Here is a 19,161-nt window from a genome sequence, read left to right on the forward strand (position 1 = left end):
GGGCATCTTTTGGGTATATGCCCAAGAGAGGTATAGCTGGGTCCTCAGGTAGTTCAATGTCCAATTTTCTGAGGAACCTCCAGACTGATTTCCAGAATGGTTGTACCAGTCTACAATCCCACCAACAATGGAGGAGTGTTCCTCTTTCTCCACATCCTCACCAGCATTTGCTGTCACCTGAGTTTTTGATCTTGGCCATTCTCACTGGTGTGAGGTGAAATCTCAGGGTTTCTCTCCATTTACTTAAACATCAGTTCTTTTATTTCTTGCTCCGGACTGTAACTTCAGCGGAGACTACACAGACATTGCGAAGTCTTTTCTTCCCACTTTGCACGGCCACAGCTCTTCAGGATTTCTCTTCCTCTCTGCCCAAGAAATAAAAATCACAAGCACTTTCACATGACTCACTGATTTCAACCAATGTCAACATCCTTGATATGCTCACTCCACACCATTCATCAGACTTGCGGTTCCCATTTTCGTGAAGAGGAAAGAGCTTGAAAACGTTGCAGAAGGTGTGAGCTGCTAAACCATGGAGCTGCAATCCCACCCCGGGCAACCTAGCCCCAGAGTATCTGCTCATAAGCACTTCCTGCAGAGAACACGTTTTAAGGTGTGCATAATCATAGCTGGAGATTAAGCTGTGTTATTTACTTTCAAGACGAATTAGAGATGCACGCAGACAAGTATGTTTCAATGGGAGAGAAGTGCACAACACAGAAATGTGAAACGGAACTTCACATTGTATGACCGTTCCAGTTCATTGAAAGGAAAGAAATTCCTTTCCATGCTTGACTGCTTCAGAATATATGGAAGAAAAAGAAGTGCAGTGTCATAATGAAGAGACGGGGTGGATGTTAAATGCTTTTTCGGAGGACTACAAGGAAAATACTTAACTTCTTAAATAGGCCTGTGCAGTTTGGGACAGACTCATGTTTTCTTTAGGACTTTGAATAAAGTAAATGTGATTAAAGGAAAGAAATCCAATGCTAAAAGTGACTCTCAAGCTTAAAAGCAACAAAAAAAGTTAATAATACCCAATATCAGTGCGAGACATAGCGGGTCTCCCAAAGGATAGAGAAATTTCCCCATAGGAGCAGCAGTGCAGGAACCAGGGACACCTCGCAGACGTCTAAACATTTGGTGCTCTCCAGATGGACCAGGGAGGAGGATTACTCTGCAGTGTTCGTGAAAGGAAGCTCAGGTCCATGATGTGAGCAGTGATGAATATGAATCATGAAAACCCCAAATAATCAAAACGACACTTGGAACTATACATCACATGAGAAAATGGGCAACTCTCTGCTCTAAACTCTACTAATGCAGGGCCTGGTGGCACAGGCCTTTAATCCTAGCACTCTGCAGGCAGAGGCAGGCAGATCTCTGTGAGTTCAGGGCTAGCCTGATCTACAGTTCAGGACAGCCAGGGCTGCACACAGAGAGCCTATCTCAAAAAAAAAATTCTACTAATGAAAATGTCATTATAAATGCCATTATGAATACTAATAAGTGTCAATCTATTCCGGGGTACATAGATTAAAAGTCAAGTCTTTTCCTAGAGAAATTTCAAATTACTCCGCTTCAAAAGAATGTCAAAAGTTTTATATTTCAGACAGAGACGGACTAAAACATTTAACCTGGCACCCTCAAGTTAACGAATCGCATGAAATTTTGTCAGGAACGGTGTTTTAAAATAATGGCCCCAATGCTTTAAATGTTTTCACAGACAAGACAGGAAAGATTAGCATCCTCTAACTTCACACCGCCAATAAGTGAGAGACTTAAAACGCCAAGTCATTTCACCAGCGCTCTTCTTGCCCAGGAGCATTTATTCTGTGTACTGTCGTTTAGACACTGAACAAATTCTTTATGACGATATACAATTTGCAATTTTTTTCTCCTTTAGAACAAAAATAGTTTTTCTTTAAAAATACACTGGGGGAAAATGTGTCAGTGCAGAGCCTAAATCTGGTTTCAGGGGTAGGCAGTGAAATGGAACTCGTTGTTGGTTATTCTTTTACACAATTGGTGCACGACTTCTTGGATCCACTCACTGTTCTGTGGGCCCAGGAAGCTCTTCCTAAGCATTGCTAACGCTCACCCTGCTACTCAGGCTAAAACCCAGGTCTCTCGCTTCTTTCAGGACAAGCAGCGCAGAATGTGGCCCTTTTATTTGACAAACTGGGAAACAGGTGGATTTTCCCTCTAGACCGCCCACACTTCTGCTTATGTCTTTTGCCTGGATTACCAAAATATCCTTCTTGACAGGCTTTCTGCTTGCGTTTCCCTCCCCCCTTTTATAAATCCTTTTTATATGTATTACTAAAGGAGATTATTTTGAAACACAGGTCAAGTTATATAAGACTTTCGATGATTTCCTATCTCTAAGAAATATCCCCCAAAGCACTGGCAATCACAATCGTTAAGATATGACCCCTGGATATCTCTGCACAATTACCAGTCCCCCCCCCCCGCCCGCCTTTCTTCCTCCTAAATAAATACGCTACTCAAAGACACCATTTTTTTGTTGTTGTTCTTCTTCTTCTAGATCACAGCCTTCATGCTTGCATTCATTCCCAGAATATTCTTCTATCATGTCCCATGCTGGTACCATTTTGTCCTTTGGGCTTCTATTCAAATGCCTCTTCTTTCATTTACAGTCTATTTATGGCACATTCCTGGGTACATCCCATCTCTCTTCAACTATCCCCTATATACTGTTTTCCTTTTTAATCTCCTCAAATTTACAAATTTACAAATCATAACCAACAAATATTATTTCATTTAAAATTTTCAGTGATTTTTTTATTGGCTATGTTAATCATAAGTCAGAGACCAAGAAGCAATTTTTTGCTATTCCCAAACATTTTACAATGTTAATGTACACAATGTCAATAATCCAGTAAATATGTGTGCTATTATCTTCCCTTGTTTGCTAATATAGAAATGAAGGCATAAGCGTGTTGAATCCATTGCTCAGAGTTACTCAAACAGTGAAACTGAGATTCAAATCCAGGAAAGACATTTATACTTTGAGAAATTGTGGGATATTTTCAGGTAAAAAAAATATTTAAATAAAAGTAAAAAGCAAATTGCTCCAGGTTCCAAGTTACTGAGTGACCTTAATTAAGTGATACCTGTACCTTAACTTATAAGCAAGTATCAAGGAGTAATTACAGTCCCCTCCACTTAATCTCGTAAGTATGGACAGCATTGGAGCCTCATCAGATACACTGATCAGTCGCCAGCTCACTTTGACTGCTGTGAATCACTGCTGTTACTCCAATAGTGTATGCCATTCCAAGGATGACGTCATCAATCTTGAATCTATCCACTTTGTTTATAAAATGCTTTATGACACAGATTAGATTTTAGTGTGGGTCTCCTGGGTATCTTCTAAAGTTTTCCATTGAAAACATAGACTGTTTCCCCCAAGTTTCCAGGTTTGGCACAGTCCTTGGAGGTAGAGTAATCCCTTACAGAAAAAAAAAACAAAGAGATGAATGCCTCTTGGCTTGTTTCCATTTTTTGAGGTATTGAACAAAAGTATCCCAATTCAACATTAAAGTCTAAAGTAAACTTAGCAAATCCATATAGGAATATACCTTGAAAAGGACTCTTCGGAGTTGGTCTCGTTTGCTCTGCATTCGTATGCTGAGTCCTACGCTCCAAGATCATGTTGCAGTCTAGACACGATCATCATATTGATCAGTGTACTGTAACGAATGCTCCCCAATAATTTCTGCTTGGCTCGTAAAAGGCTAGAGCCTATTACTGGGAAGAGGAGAGAGGAAGGCAGGACTTGAGATCCAGGAGAGGGGTCTCAGGTAGGGACAAGGAGAAGAAAAAGGCTAGGGGAAGATGGAGGTTACCATAAGGCAGGACGGACCATGAGCACGTGGCCAAGAGAAAATTGCCTCAAGGACACATGTGAGCAGAGCAAACAGAGCAAGACTCTAGTTGGCAAGCAAAATGGGGCCCATGGCTCGAATGTAGTTAGAATAGCTCAGAACCTGTCCAGTTTAGGTTCACAGCTCAATGATAAAAATACCAAGTTTCTGTGTCTCTTATTCAGAAGCTATGTGGGCTAGAGCACCCCTCCTCAATAAAATCACTTCAAAAAGACTCTAATGTTGAGAAAAACATCGTATTATGTGGCGCATTTATTAGCAAGACTAAGTATAAGCATCATGATTTCAAGAGAGCTGCATTATAAATCCTCAAGCCCTTGGCAAATTCATCAGCTAATTGAAGAGTATCATCAGAGAAAGCTTCCATTGTTTGAAATGAATCATTCATTTATTAACTCTGTGTGTGCACACGCTGTTTATTCATCCCTCTTCCACAGTGGCAAAATGCATCTATGAAAAATACTTCTGTGACACTTACATTCTAAGGTGTGGAAATTGACAATAGATAATACATAAAACAAAAAGAATACATTATATAATACTTTATACCTAGATCCTAGAGAAAAAGGTGAGCCAAAATGAGTGTCAGCATGGTGGTGTTCTGGGGGGAGTAAGGTAAGCCATCTTATTAAGTAGAGATTTGAGGTCAAGGGTTCATGGGAAAAGAAATAGAATTTTTATCAAAGTGTTTAAGGAGGTAAGAGAGGTAGGCACACATGTCGATCTGGAAGAGGAACATTAGAACTCAAGAAATACACATGCAAAGGCTTAAAGTTGCAAACTACCTAAGGCAGTGGTTCTTAACCTGTGTGACTCGTGGCCTTTTTGGGAGGTCAAATGATCTTTTCACGGAAGGGGGTGGGAGCTTCGCACTTTAGATATCCAGCATGTCAGATGTTTACATTATAGTTCATAACAACAGACAAATTACAGTTATAAAGCAGCCACAAAAGTAATTTTATGGTTGGGGGTCACCACAATATGAGGAATAGCATTAAAGGGTCACAGCACTAGGAAGGTTGAGAACCTTAGTTTCATGGTGCACCTAACCCTCAAGAGACTGGAGGCCCCAGGGAGTTTGGATGTCCGGTGTGGTGGGGGTCTGGGTGTTGGGGACATCCTTGTGGAGACAGGGGGCGGGGAGGAGGTGTGGCATGTGGAACAGTCAGAGAGTGGGCCAGGAGGGGAGTAAAATCTGGAGTGTAAAAAAAAGATTAAGTAAAAAGAAGGAATAAAAAACGTATTTTTACAAATCCTTGGCATATGGTGACAAGGAAGGGTATGCATTGCATGAAGTTCTTAATGTAATATATAAAAAATGGCAAAGCGTGGAGTCTGCTTAGGCTCTTCCATTGAATCTAAGTACATGTGGTTCCTTGTAGTAGCTAAGAGAATGTTTCAACCACCTTCTGTTGTTTTCAACAAGACAATAGCTCGTAGAGGACATATTTATTCTTTTATGTTTTTTATTTTCTAAAATTTCAAGTCAAGGTCTCACTATGTAGGCCAGGTTGACCTTAGACTCCTGGTCCCATTGCCTCAGCCCCTCAATTGCTGTGACAGATATGCTGTACCACACCTGGCAAAAATCTTTGTTATTTTCTTTCTTATTCGTGGTGCTGGGGATGTTTTTCAGGGTCTTATACATGCTAGGTGTATAAGAGGAGAAAATGTCTCCATAAGACTGGGTTATAGGCAAACCTGTGGGACATTTTCTTAATTATTGATTTATGGGGGGAGGCCCCACCCATTGTGGTTGGTGGTCCTGGGTTCTATAAGAGAACAGAATGAGCAGGCCATGAGACATAAGCCAGTTAACAGCACTTGCGTCAACTCCTGCCTCCAGGTTCCAGTCCTGCTTGAGTTCCTGCCCCCACTGCTTTTGATGATGAACTGCGAATGAAATAAACCCTTTCCTCCCCCCCACCACCAAAAAGAGAAAGTTCCAACCTTACATGGTTTCGCTGATTTTCAAAGTTATGAAACATACAGAAACAGATAAGAAATCAGAAGGTTCTGTATCATTCAGGAAGAGAATCATTGGAGAATCTTCATTGTATTTTATCGTAAAAGCTGAATAGGTATTTCAACATATTTCCTTATCTGGTTTCTCTTGTGGGTTTTATAACCACAAACTTCTCATAAAATTGCTATTAACTTTATTATAGTTCTATGGCCTTATTTCACATCCCAGTGGGCTTTCATTCTCAGACAAAACAATAGATCATTGGCTCATGCGTAAAAAGGCAGTTGTAGGATTTTAAATTTGTTTAATGTTTTTCTTTAAATAACACTTTAAAGAGTGTTTGCATTTCTAATAATCACTTAGTTTCAGAAATATTTGATATTGCATCTGTTTTGGTGTTGGTTCATATCTTTATCAATATGAACAGCACACATGCCAGGTGTGGAGGTTCGTGCAAGGAGGATTCACTGAAGGAGGCAGATGCAGGAGGATGACGAGTTTGAGGCCAGCCTAGGTTGCACAATTTAACTTCTCAAGAAACTGTGACTCAAAGCAGGGTACCTGGTCTTCTGCCCTCCATATCACAATGCCATCTTTATAGCCAGTGTTTAAATTGATTATTATATGAAATTACCAGATAATAATAGTAAACCAATTAGAAAACTCACCCAACAAAATTCCTGGAATGAAATAACTTCCGATCTTTATTTTTATGAAGGTGACTTTTGAAAACAGGTGTGAGAATTTACTATAAAGAAAGGCTTACCAGAGACAATACGGAATCTCACATACACAGAGATTGAGGAAGGGCCTTGAAATAGGTCGCAGAGTTTTCACGGTGACAAGCAGTTGAATCTTTCTATGATCTCAAAAACTCTGTGACCCTCTACAGTAAAGTTTTAGTGAATAAAATGTGCTTTCCGAGGCATTTTTGTGCTCTGCGCTTAACTTCGTCTTCCTGGGCTCTGCCTGCACGCTGTCTTAGTCTCTCCGATCCCGTGCGTTCCCACAGCTCTGTCTAAGCCTTTCTGACTTTCCTCTCTGACTACTAGCTGCCCTTTTCTGTTTGCAGGGTCCTTCTCCCTTTCTAGCCCCACCTGTTGGCTAACTCCTTCTCTTTTGTTGTAATCCAACGTTTCATGCATGCAGTCCTCCGTGATACCCCTGACCCTGGCTCTGGGTTAGCTGTTCTTTCTCTGTGCTCCCTGGTATCCAGGGTGACACCCACATGACGGAGATTCTAATGCTGTATTAGTACCGTGTGGCTTTGTGTGTCGGAAGTTCAGTCCTTCTCATTGTTCTGTCTCTGGTGCCTATCACACTCCCGGATGCCGAAACACAGCTCACGGTGTGAATGATACAGTTGTTCGTCCCCCCTCCCCAACCTTAAGAGAGTAGAGCAGCACTGGAGTCCTAAATCGTGGACACAACTCTTGCATATCAGATTACAGTCAATACATACAGCAAAGGACCCAAAAATTAACTGCACAGAGCAGTCCTCGCGTGCTTCTCTTTGTTCCACCGTTAATCAAACCACGACACCACCCCAGGGTATATTTCCTAACAGTGCACCTGCCAATTGAAGAGAAAACACCTTCCTGAAACCGTAAGGTTTATAACCAGCCTTTTGACAGTTGAAGGATGTTTTGTCAAAATCCAAAGAAGATAAAATACACACTGTCTAGTACCCAGCTAGGCAAATATTTTCTTTCGTCTTTGTTTGGTACATGGACCTTGACTTTTGTTTTTGATAAATGTTAAACCAGACTTGCAGTTATTTCAAAGAACATCAAATATTCCCAGTGAATATAGGATGTACACTATGGCTGTGCACAGAAAGGGTTTTGATCCTTCCTAGCTCAGCTTCAGGGTATATACATTTTAGACGGTGAAATTCTGTTATTAATAAAGTTATTCGCACAGAGCATATTCAATATGGACGCACACTACTGTTAGGATATGTGCTTTTCCTGTAAACTAATGTTTTACATTCTATACATACAGTGTTAAAGAGTATAGATGTAAAGATTAATTTCATGACAGACTAACAATTGTTGTCTACACAAGATTCAAAAGTGTCTCATGTGACTGGAAGTGAATTTTCCCAAACGCCTATGATGACACTGCCCCCTAGAGGTCAACTCACCACATAGCAGGAGAACTGATTAAATGGATTAGGATTTAGAATCCACTCCTATACTTGTGATTCGATCCCTATGCAACTGTGAAAATTTATACCCCTAAATAATTAACACAAACTTCAGCAAACTAATGTTTTAAAATATGCAATCAACATTTTAAAAATGGAAATGGACACCTATCCAAGTTCACCTGCTCACACATCAATTCTCGCCCACCCACGCTTGCCCACCAATGTTTACCCAGCCATGTTCACCGGTGACAACCACAACAGGTTTCTCTGAACAATTTAAAGATTCTCTATCTGTTACACAGGGATGATCCGCTGATGGGAAACAGTGGTAGAAAAAGGAGATGATCATGAAGGAGAGAGCCAACTGGCTATAGTGAAAGAACTAGGGATTGGGTTTTTCAGCAAACCACTGACCAGATGGAAGTTTGTGAAACATTCCACACTTTCAGAAAACTGAAGAAAAATGCCACACACACAAGCCCCATTTTATTCATGCAAAGAAAACCTTCAAATCTTTCTGTCTTTTCATAAGAACATAATGAGCGGGGAAGGGAGGGGAAAAAAAGAACATAACGAGCGTTTCTGAAGCTCATCAGAGGAAGCTGCATTAGTAATGATTTGAGTTGGGTAAGGCTGTAAGTCGTGAAACAGACGAGATGTTCTCACGCATATCAACACTGGACTGATCAAAGGAAGACCACAATTAAGATACAATTAGCCCAAGAATCTGATGCCCACCGAAAAGGCTGACAAAACTGGTCTACAGAAATATAAGCTACGTCTAGTATATGAAATAATAAAGGAACGTTTGCTGAATTGGTGAAGTCAGGACTAACAGACAATTGAATGAATGTAGACAAAAGTTTCATTTGTCACAATAGCTCTTTATTTACCTGCACATCATTAAGACCAGTTTGTGTAATTAATTGATTCTTTGACCTAAGAGGTAAAATGAAAATATCCTTTCTGTTCATTAATTTTTGAAATAATGTCTACAAGGTGTGAAAACGTGAGACTGCTACAATGTGACTGGGATATCTTTTCTGACATCCTGACACTGGTAATTCTACAACAGTTATTTTTTTCCTTGTTAACACGAATGTACGGAACAGAACGTGCCATGTCAGTGATCGGTACAACAATACAATGTCACATAACGATCCTTATTAACCTAGGTAGTTTTAACAGTGCAACCCCCAACATCCTGTTTATTTTACTCTCACATCTCCCAAACCAATAAAAATGTTAATGCTTTTATTAATCAAGTCGGAAATGAATTGTCACCAATTGGGACCGTTTTAACGTAGCTTCTGGAGTTACGTGTGCAGAATTAGTGTGCAATTATAACTCCATGAGAACAAGACCCAGATGTTTTCCTTTCTAAAGGCAACCCAATTTTAGATTTATTTTTCTTACATTTTTAAATACAAGATGATCATGCAAAGAATTCTATTCTTGTTCTTCTGGTGTTCAATTTCTAGAAAAAAAAGTAGGAATGGCTGCTTACATTTTATTTTTTTGTGATGTGAAGTAAGAAAGGCTGGGGACAACATCCAGTTTGGGGCTGATGTGTACATCCATTCATGGTTAGTACTTAGTTCAGTGTTGCCTCAACCCTACATCTCAGGGGTTCTTGACAACATCCTTGTGTATCATTTATGGACAGTAGATGGATGAGAGAGAAAAGATACTTTACATTATTAAATATAACTCGCAAGATACTGTGAAAACATACCAGCTAGTGTTCTTTATTATTTTAGAAAGTAGAGGGTAGAGCTGGTTAGTGACTGTTTCCTTTGAATTTGTTTTTGATTTACACATAAGGACACAAAGGTTATACCTATCTATGAGATATTCTGTTTTATATATATATATATATATTATTTTTTATTAACTTGAGTATTTCTTATTTACATTTCGAGTATTATTCCCTTTCCCGGTTTCCGGGCAAACATCCCCCTAACCCCTCCCCCCTTCTTTATGGGTGTTCCCCTCCCCATCCTCCCCCCATTCCCGCCCTCTCCCCAACATTCACGTTCACTGGGGGTTCAGTCTTAGCTGGACCAAGGGCTTCCCCTTCCACTGGTGATCTTACTAGGATATTCATTGCTACCTATGAGGTCAGAATCCAGGGTCAGTCCATGTATAGTCTTTGGGTAGTGGCTTAGTCCCTGGAAGCTCTGGTTGGTTGGCATTGTTGTTCATAAGGGGTCTCGAGCCCCTTCAAGCTCTTCCAGTTCTTTCTCTGATTCCTTCAACGGGGGTCCTATTCTCAGTTCTATGAGATATTCTTTATGTCACTGCATGTGTCCATTGCATAATCAGGTTAAACATGCCTGCCTCAAACACTTGTCACTTCTCTTGGGTGAAAACATCCAAAGTCCGGGGCCCTGCCTTTTTGAGAATGCAGTGCATAACCACTGTCTGTGGACATTACTCCTACTTGATTGCAACTTGGTACCCACTAGTAAATCTTTTCCCATCTCTCCCTCTTCCCTGCTTTCCTCACCTTCTGCAAAACACCATTCTACTCCCAATACCTCTGAGAGTGACAGTGTACTTTCCACAGATGAGTAACATCATCTGACATTTGGGTGCAGAGTGGTTGACTTTGAGTCATTTTCTGTCTTTGGTTTATTTGAATAAACTAGAGAACCTGTCATGACATAGTTTCTTAAGTTACAAAAAAGAAGAAAAGAAAAAAGGATTTCAGTTTCAAGAAACTGATACTTATCAGCCCTCTGGATCCCCGGCTCCATATTTGTAGACCCAATAAGACTCAGATCCAAGATATTTAGTAAAAGTTGCATTGTTCCTTAGGCAATGCAGTAGTGTGTGGCATTTATACTGTGTTATATATTCTAAATAGTCTAGACCTGGCTTAAAGTATATAATAGTACACATATACGGTATATGTAAATATCATGTCATTTTATATAAGAAACTTGAACATCAAAGATTTGAGCAAGCACAGCATGGCTGAGTTGAATCTCCCTCCACAGACACAAGCCCCTGTTTATCACAGTCTAACAACCAGCTTTGGAATGTTTCGTTCACCGTGCCCTTTCCCAGAATTTGATCGCTTCCATGTTACCAATCTCATATTTGTAAGGAGTGGAAGCGTCTGTCATTTATATGTGCACAGAGATGCAATACCTGAGAAGGAAATGTTCTTATAACTTGAACCTGACACTGTTATTCCCTCTAATACATCCCCTATCTTCCCCAGGGACAGAATCAAGTCAATTGCCTCTTGACTGTTAGTTAATTACTATCAGGGAGACAGACTACAAAATGTCTCATCTTAATAACACAGTGTCACTGGAGCAGTATGATAATTGATTCTCTACCTGGAAAGTCAAGTATGCTTAGTTTAATCAAACGTATATATTTAGCTTTGAAACTAAAGTATTTGACATCTTTAACCTGCGTGTGTGAGTGTGTGTACGTGCTCACATGTGCATGTGTGTGTGTGTGTGTGTGTGTGTGTGTGTAGGTGTGTGAGAGAGAGACAGAGACAGAGATGGAGAGACAGAGAGGAAGAGAGAGACTTTAAAACTCTGTCTTTTCAGTTTAGATTGCTCATCCAGGTGACTGTGAAGACATTAATGAGTACATGATACGTAATACTCTCTATCTAATAAATTGGAAGCTTCGGTACTTTCCAACAAATAGGAAAATAATTTGCTTCTAGAAATCATTTTAATTGAGTATGAAGAAAGTGCCTGAAATAAAATGAATTACCGGGACAATTACACAAAATTACATCTCATTGTGCAAAACCATTTAACCTCACCAGAGGAACAACTCGAACGCCTACACTGCTCTTGCTTTGGAGGTAATCCCTCCATTCTAAAATGACACCGTCAGTGTGAAAAATATTTCAAATGCTGTTGATAAAATTGAAATTGAAGTAGAAAAACATGTAATGGGAGTTTCAACTCATTTTACTCTAAAAATATTTTTACCTAAAAACCTGTGTGGCAATTCTTATGAACCCACCTTTCGTGTTAGACTCAATTAAAAAATATGCCCACCTGAGCTATCAGCTGTAGAGTAAAACCCTGTGTCAAAGTCTTAGTAAAGAAAGGAAAGGAAGGAGAGAACAAACAAAACTCAAACAAGAAAGAAAGAGAGGAGGAGAGGGGGAGGGGGAGAGGGAGGAAAAAGGGAAGGAGAGAGACAGAGACAGAAACAGAGACACACACTCAAACACACACACACAGAGAGAGACAGAGACAGAGAGGCAGAGACAGAGAGACGCAGAGAGACAGAGGGACAGAGAGACAGAAAGAAACAGAGACAGACAGACAGACAGAACATACACACACACACACACACACACACACACACACACGCAGAGGGAGAAGTGAGTGTCTGTGCTTGATATACTTAGTTCTCAAATTGTGCATGCTCTTTGGTTAAAAACAGGTCCCCAGAATCCATTCAAATCAGCACCCTGAAGCAAGTTTCTTCCTACAAAATCCTCTTTGGTTACTACTAAGCAGGTGTGTTTGCCTTAGAGAAAACACGGGTCAGTTAAAAAGAAATACCTAACCATCCAATCATCAGACCCTTCCATAAAATCATAACGCTTTCACACCTCTCATTTTACTGGCCATCTGACGTAAGTAAGAGTTCTGTTCTCTGGTTATCCATCCCCAAGTCTCCGCATACATTAGAATGTTACCAACATATGCTAGGAGGGCTGGAAATCTAGAATGGAAGGAGTTTGCTGTCCCTTATGGTGCAGACTCTGGCTGTAGGTCACAGTGTTTACCCCTCTGGTGGAGAGGGACGGACCGGCTGTTCGCAAATGCGTTTTTCTAAGCATAGTGAGCGGAAGGCAAACAGTGAGATGACTAGGAATTTCCATGTGTTGATGCCAACGTGGACAGGAACCCTTCAAGCAAGAAGGAAAGGTCTGAAGGGTTAGCAAGTCAAAGAGCAAGGTTTGCACACACGAGATACTTGCAGCCTTGAGGCCCCTCAGTCTGCCCTGACCCGACCCTGTGCAAGGGAAGTTCTAGGTCCTCACCATGCACAAAGAATAATCCAGGTTCCACCTCCCCCTCTTTCCCCCTGCTCTCAGAGCTGGGGCTCTTCCGGGTTATTATGCTTTCCCCGCCCACAACGCTGTCTCCGGGGGTTGGATTGAGTGAAAAGTCTCCATGGAGACCGAAACTGAAGAGGGAGGAGTGGGAGGCAAGTCCCCAAACATCCCAGTGGAATTGTGTTCCATACTCACAAAGGGGGGGAAGCGGAGGCGATGAAGGACAATGCGAGTGAAAACCTGTCATCTTAAGAAAATTGCAAAAAGAAACAGATCACGAAGCCTAGCTTAGGGTTAAATTTATACAGGTGGCTTTGTAGGTGTGGGAGCAGTAAAAGCACCAAATTAGACAGCTCCATGGGTACAAAGAAAATTATTTGGAGCAATTCAAAACTGCCATGGCTACCTCTCCAGCAAGAATGGTGGGAGAGTCTTGGCAGTTGTAAGGGAGACTTACTGTTGCCAGGAGAAGGAGAGGAAGAGAAAGTAGTGTGGACCTTTGATCAGTTGCAAGTCTGAGTTAATAGAAAACTAGGTGCCCTTTGCAGAGATAGTGGGCGTAGGGCAGTTATAAATGCAATTGCTTTCCCTGACAAACAGAAATCTACTTTACAAGGTTTCTTAGGAACGCCAAGTAAAGTTTATCGGTCAGAGTCCGTCCACCCTGAACTGGTTCCAACCTGTCATCTATAATATTGTCACCCCCATGGCCATTCCGGGTTTGGTACCTAACAGTATGGACCCATAGTCTCTTTTCAGCATGGTTGGGGAGTGGCAGGTGGGGAAGTGGCAGGTGGGGAAGTGGCAGGTGGGGAAGTGGCAGGTGGGGAAGTGGCAGGTGGGGAAGTGGCAGGTGGGGAAGTGGCAGGTGGGGAAGTGGCAGGTGGGGAAGTGGCAGGTGGGGAAGTGGCAGGTGGGGAAGTGGCATGCCCGTGTGCTTTCCCCTACAGAAGGTGGCAAGATTTTAACTTCATCATCTTCATCCGGACCTGCCTAGATTTCAACTCCCCCAGTTTTTATCTCAATCACTGCTCAACCTCAGACTTCTTCACAGGACCCCTGATAGGTCAGCCACTGCGAGTAACAGACCACACCACCCACTTCTGAACGTCTGCTTTCTAGAAAACCGTTCTGCTGTAGTATAAATATTGACTTCTATGTGTGTTTATCTGTACCTAGATTAGGAGCCCTGAGACAGGAAAAACTACCTGATATCAGCGGTTTTACAAATGAGCCATGCTCGAGTTGGACAGAAGGTTCTGTGTACCTTACCAGTCTTCAAAAGAGCAAATGGTGCGAAAGCCCCGTGCTATAAAAATACGTCATTGCTTTTGAATTGGCATTTTGGTTCTGATGGACATAATCAAATTTGGAAGCCATCAAGTGATCTAAGTAAAGTTTCCTATTTATCTTCAGAAATTCACACGTGCGCCGTGTATTGTGATCACATACACACTCCTGTTCTCCCTTCTTTTTTGTATCCTTTGGTTCAGCAAACCATGACATTTTCAATAAGTGATCATTACCGTACTTAAACCAGTCAGTGGCTTTGCTAATCAACAGGCAAAGGTCTTCAATATTCCCTTGCACTTTAGAGAAGCAATAACGATTAAAGACAACACTCAAAGTGCATAGGCCTTGACAGTGACGGTCGTCTTAGGATGTTAACATGTATGTGAATCTATGCCATTCATCGAGCTCTTTAGTCTGCCCTCTTACTCAATATTTAGACAGTTATCGAATCTGCATATCATAACCACAAATCGTTTTAAAGTATTTATTGAGGATACCTAGGCTTCAAAACTTTACTGTTATTCTCTATGTAATGAGAGCATTAATTTTAAAGCTTTGAATGATAATTTTCCACAAAGACTCAAAAGCCTTTTAGCTTCTATTAAGAGCTTCTTTTCTCCTGCTGGGAATTACAGCCCCAAGATACTGAATCTGTCTTTTCTCTCCTTTTCAGTGTAATCCGATTTGAATTCATCTCTAAAAGTAAACGTGTTTACCAAACTGTTTTAATTTTAAAAAGGATAGCCATAAACAAAAATGAAACAGGTAGGTTAATGTTTCACAGAATGTATCTCTATAGGAATTACCATGTGAGAAAATAAAATTAGGCAAAAGAAAAGGTCTAGTGAACATATAACTAAGTTGACTTAACTGACAACCCTTATGCCATTATGAACAGATATCTTTTATTATTTTAATGACCTTCTCTTTTCCTGCCTAATAGGAGCACAGGGAGGTGACGAAGGAAACCAACTCCCAAACAGCGTTTGTTGAGAAAAGCTTTGATTTAAATATAGCGAGTGGAAGGCCAACAGGGAGATGTCTAGGAACATCCATGCATTGATGCCAACTGAGTTGTTAATTCTACTTCACCCTCAAGGACTTTAAGAGGAAAGAATAGACATATATCTCTCAAGACACGGGTTAAATATATTAAGATATTCATTTTTTTAAATAGAACGTTGTGGTGGTTTGAATGAGAAATGGTAGTCTCATTTATCTAAACAACGGCCCTTGGTTTGATGGTGCTGCTTGATGGTGGAATCTTGCTGAAAGTCCTATGTCACTGGGGGGCAGATTTCATGGTTTCTCAGCTCACCCCGCTTCCAGTTTCATCTCTGTCTGTTCTGTTTGTGGTTGAGGATGGGATCGCTAAGGATCCTGTTCCCACCTCCACCTCTGCCGCCTGCTGCCCTGCTTCTATCCATAATGGACTCTAATGCCCTGAAACCATAAGCCAGAATAAAGTAATTCTTCAGAAGTCAAAATAAAGTACTTCTGTAAGTCACCTTGGGTAGTGGTGTTATAGCAACATAAAACCAGCCAATATAGATACCATATAGCAAGTATATTTCAGCCTTTGAAAAATACACAAGCAGGACCGCAATGGAGGAGTTAGAGAAGACTGAAGGAGCTGAAGGGCATTGCAACCCCACAGGAAGAACAATATCAACCAACCAGACCCCCAGAGCTCCCAGGGACTAAACCACAAACCAAAGAGTACACATGGAGGGACCCATGGCTCCAGCCACATATATAGCAAAGGATGGTCTTATCTGGCATCAATGGGAGGGGAGGCCCTTGGTTCTGGGGAGGCTCGATGGCCCAGGGTAGGGGAATGCTAGGGTGATGAGGCAGAGTGGGCGGGTGGGTGACCACCCTCATAGAAGCATGGGGGAGGAGAGGTTGTGGAGGGGAAACTGGGAAGAAGGATAACATTTGAAAGGTAAATAAGTAAAATAAACAATTTTTAAAAAGAAGAAAAATATGTAATGAAAAAAAAGAAAAATACATGATGTTGTTTGAGATAAGGTTCCCGTTTGTAGCTCAGTCTGGTCTAAAATCCACAATCCTTCTACCTCAATCTCTCATGGACCACCATGTCTGAAAATTTTTAAGTATGAGTGTGGTGTGTGTGTGTGTGTGTGTGGTTGTTGTTGTTGCTGTTGTTGTTGTTGTTGTTGTTGTGAATCAAACCCTTTGCCCTTGCATGCTAAACAATCATCCTGTCACTGAGGTTTGCACATAGACCATGGTTTCTTTTTGTAATTTATTTTTATTGGATATTTTATGTATTTACATTTCAAATGTTATCCCCTTTCCCCCCTCTCCCACCCCTCTCTGCCTCCCCCTGCTTCTGTGAGGATGCTCCCACTCCTACCCATACTCTCCCTCCTCAACACCCTGGCATTACCCTGCACTGGGGAACCAGCCTTCAGAGGACCAAGGGCTTCTCCTCCTACTGATGCAAGGCAATGCTACACATGCAGCTGGAGCCACGGGTCCTCCATGTGTACTCTTACCAGATAGTTCAGGCTGACCTTGAACCTGAGATGTAGCGCTGGTCATGATCCTCCGGACTAGGCTTTTCCAGTGTGCAGCACCACAGACCCAAAAATAGGTTTCTCAGATTTTGAACATTTTTTTAAAAAATAAAACCTTCATCAAGATGAGATAAGACAGGGAGAAAGACAAAACATAAACAAAAGATCAAAACGTATAATTTATAGGAACAGGGCACGAGGATTTGAGTCCCATTCTTCCTCCCAAAATGGCACAGGAAATAGTTAAAATTCTTTTTTGATTTAATTTTTAAAAAATTGTATCTTATCCTAGTTCTTTGATCACCAGGGGGTAAATGTAAAATGTATGTGTACACTGGAAGACTCTGGAAGGAGCTGGATTGAGAGACGTAAGGTGAAACAGGTGAGATATGAACTAAGAACCAGCCATTGCTAGATAGCAAGACATGCCCACCAGGGAAGCCCTGCCCCATAAGGGCAAGAGCAGAAGCAGCAAGTTCCCTGCTAGTTCTTCACCTGTCATGCACAGCTCACCTCACAGGAAGTGAAACCCCCCTCCTTGCCAGTTTCTTTACCTAGTGTTCTGGGCCACTCGGGATGGGCTGTGCTTCTATGGAGGTCAACAAATGCCCAAAAGTAAGAAACCCAGAGTTTCTCGGGAGGCACAGAGGAGGGAAGGAGTCCATCTTCTTGTAACAAACAAACAAACAAACACCACAGAAAGCCTTGGTGCTCACAGACAGGTGAAAAACCAATGCCTGGGCCTAGGCACACCATGCGGACTCTCTGAGGTTTCTGACCTTAGCAGCTGGGTAGAAAGGTCAGTACTGAGGCCCAAGAGTGCCCAGTGCTGCTAGATGTAGAAGGATGAATGTGATCAGCGGCCCAGCAGCCCAGCGGCTGGCTTGAGCACATTGAGAATTCACTGCCTGTCAATCGCTTTTCTGACTCTTCAAGATGGCTTGTAGAAGTAGTAGTAGTAGTAGCAATAGCAGTAGCAGCAGCAACAGTAGTAATAGTAGTAACAATAGAGCTTTTCTCCTATAAATTGGTTTCCCCATTAACATTGAACAGGTAACTCCAGTCTTTTGCATTCTTTGGACTTCTGTGACCTCCCCATTATTTTTCCAGCTTTAGCCCCTTACCATTCTTTCTTGGCCTCCTTCCTTGCTGTTTTTATATGACACCTTAGTGGCAGAGGTCTTTCTACTTAACTGCAGGCCCTGTTTCCCTTTCTCTATATTCTTGCCTTATTCACTCTGTCCCAAGATCAGCCTCCCTCTCCTCCTAATACCCCCCCAGATCCTCCTCTATTACCCTCCTTTTATCCTCTGAAAAGGGGAATACCCCTGGGTGTTACCCTCCACCTTCCCATTCCCACCCCCTGACACACACACTCCTGGCACATCAAGTCACCACAGCACTGGGCACATCCCCTCCTTCTCAAACCAGACAAGGAGGCCCAGTTAGGGGAACAGGATCCACAGATTCACAGAAAGTTCCCATTTCAGTTGTTGGGTGATTCACATGAAGACCAAGCTGTACACTGCTACATATGTGAAGGGGCCTAGGTCCAGCCCATTCTACCTCTTTGGTGGTCCAGTCTCTGAGAGTCCCAAAGGACCTAGATCAGTTGACTCTTGATTTTCCTATGGAGTTCCTGTCCCCTTCTGGTTCTTCAATTCTTTCCCCCCGACTTCCACAAGAATCACCACGCTCTATCTGATGTTTGGCTGTGTGTCTCTGCATCTCTTTTCATTAGCTGCTGGGCGGAGCCGCACAGAGGACAGCCTTGCTCTGCAAGCACATCAGAGTATCATTAATAGTTCCAGGGTACTTTTATACAGTTCGCTAACAACTCCTATGAGGAATCTCTCTTCTTGACACGAGACCAATGGATATGAGCACACACTAATAATTTCATGCAGTTGTTTCATAGACCAGGCAGCAGGGTGGAAACTGAATTCTCAACATCTTCCTTACCCACCCAGCAAATCCCTCCATCCATCCATCCACCTCTTTAATCATCAGTTGCAGAGAAAGCCTCACAACTCTGCACCACAGTGATAACCTCATCATTTAGACTTTATCTCTAAAACACGTCTTAAACTGTAAAACATTCTCTGTGCGCCCTTTACCATTTTCCTCCTAATCTATTTTACCAAACCCTTCCTATTCGACTTCCCAGCCTATTTAACCCACCACATCTTATACCCTCAAAATCCTCAAAATCCTGAAAAAGAACGTTAATAGGAATTAGATTC

Source organism: Rattus norvegicus, chromosome 7, assembly GCF_036323735.1.
Source record: "Rattus norvegicus strain BN/NHsdMcwi chromosome 7, GRCr8, whole genome shotgun sequence".
In the NCBI taxonomy this organism is placed as follows: Eukaryota; Metazoa; Chordata; class Mammalia; order Rodentia; family Muridae; genus Rattus; species Rattus norvegicus.